At 45.7% G+C, this 2,058-nt stretch overlaps 1 non-coding gene across 1 annotated transcript; it reads left to right on the top strand.

Moving 5' to 3' along the window:
* On the top strand, nt 1-103 carry LOC117285439. The gene has a single exon (XR_004516471.1). It is a non-coding gene; the product is annotated as a small nucleolar RNA SNORD16 (small nucleolar RNA).
* The last annotated feature ends 1,955 nt before the right edge of the window (nt 104-2,058 follow it).

The raw sequence follows: 2,058 nt of genomic DNA, 5'->3' as shown, positions 1-2,058 counted from the left end.
TGCAATGATGTTGTAATTTGCGTCTTACTCTGTTCTTGGCAACAGCTTACTGCTCTCAGCAAGCTGGTACAGAAGGTTGACGAATATTTAAAAAAATTGAACTACTAAATTGTGGTTTAATCAATTGCATATCAGTTGATAACTAACAGGCTCTCTCCTTGTTATTATTATTATTTTTCCTACTAACACCTTCTTCCTTCTTTCCTTCCTGCTTTTCTCCCAACTAGCCTGGGGATATAGAGGCTACTTTTCAGAAAACTCTCCAGCTGAGTGACCTAGACAAGTTGTTTAACTAGCTGCATTCTGGGTATGAAATGAAGGATAAGAATACCTTGCCTGTGGCCGGTAGCCTCTGAGAATGTGTGATGACTCTACATCCTGGTATTGATACTCTCTCATAATGCCCTCCTTGTGAGTGTGGGCTGGACCTATTGCCTTGCTTCTGTTGAGCAGTGTGGTGGATGATGGGCATGTTCCCTCTAAGATTATATTATAAAGTCTGACTTCTGTGTTGTACATTCTGTCTTGGGTCAGTCGCTCAGCAGCAGCAGCTACCATGTGGTGAAATGCCCCTGGCAGAAGCCATGTGAGGGAGCTTGCAAGTGAATCTGCTATGCCTGATAACAGCCACAGGACTGTGCTTGGAAACGGGATGTCTGCAGCCCTGGTGGACAGCTTGATTGCAACCTCAGGACACACTTTGGCCCAGAGGTCCTCAGCTGAGGTGCATCTGGATGCTGGGAGATGTGAACGTGTCTTGTTTTAAGCCTCCAAGTTTAGGAAAATTGCTGATGTGTCAAGAGGCAGCAACCACTGCCCTAGAAGCTGGTTGTGAAGATGACATAGTATGCTTAATGCTTAATGGGTAGTAGGTATCAATTAAAGCTAGCTTAATGAATCAATCAATAAATGAAACAATGTCCTACAATGTAGAAGATTTACTGAATCCATGTCTTCAGGCCCTTCTACCCACCTCTGCCAAAAAATGTCCCTGAGAGTTGTTTAAAGCTGGAAAAATCTGGGTCAGATTTGTTTTTCTGTTACGGGAGACTGGTTTCTGTTCCGTGGGTACGACTGCTTTAGCCATGATCTGGATGAAGAAGGATTACAAAATAATAATCCTTTGTCAACTCAGAGATGGCTTGGGAACACTGGCCTTGTAATAAGCAGGTCTCAGAAGCTGTGACTCCCTTTCTTGCTCTGTGAAAGTCTCCTGACCAATCGGAAGACAGTCATTGATTCACTATACAATTATTCACTAAACACCACATTGCAGCAGGTGCTGTGGATGTAGCAATAGATATGATGTAGCTCTGATTTTAAGAAACAGGGAAGGAGGTAAGCAAAAGCTTGGTGAAAAATTCAGACAGGAGCACCAATGCCTGGTGTAGTTAGCTCAGGAAGCACCAAGGCCTGGGAGTCAGGGAGTGCGGTGGGGTGGCTAATTCCAGCCATGGGGACAAGTTGGTCTGACCTCTTTCAGTTGAAAGTGACAGATATCATCTCAAAGCACTATCACGGGAAAGATAAAAAAAAAAAAAGGAGCAGACATAGATATGGGTTTCAGGCACAGTGGAATCCAGATGCTTCAACAGTTGCATCAGAAATCTGTCCCTATCCCCCAGCTCATCTCTTTCTTCTGGTCATATCTCAAGGTGGGCCTTCCCCCTATGCTGGCAGAATGTAGGTCCAGGCTCACGTTTTCCAGCCCAGCAACGCCCACAGATAAAGATCACTTCTTTCTTAATACCTCTTACAAAGGCTCCTGGGCTCACCCTCAAGGCCTAGCTTCCATCATAGCCTTGAACAGTAGCTCCAGGGGAACGGCCAGGTCCATCAGCCCCTAGACCCTGGAATGGGGAGTCAGCCTCACTGGACGTGCACAGACTCAGATGGGAGAAGAGTGGTTCCTTCAGGCGGAGTCCAAGCAGAGAAGGCAGAAAGGATAATGGAAGGCTAAATCATCAGGAGTTTGGGACGGGAAGTCAGAGAAGGCTTCCAAGAGGAAGAAGAGTCTGAGCCAAGATACAAAGAACAAGTAGGAATTGGTCAGGGGGA

Source organism: Fukomys damarensis, unplaced genomic scaffold (assembly GCF_012274545.1).
Source record: "Fukomys damarensis isolate Sample0158 unplaced genomic scaffold, DMR_v1.0_HiC HiC_scaffold_9, whole genome shotgun sequence".
Lineage (NCBI taxonomy): Eukaryota > Metazoa > Chordata > Mammalia > Rodentia > Bathyergidae > Fukomys > Fukomys damarensis.
This window is presented reverse-complemented; position numbering and strand designations above follow the sequence as displayed.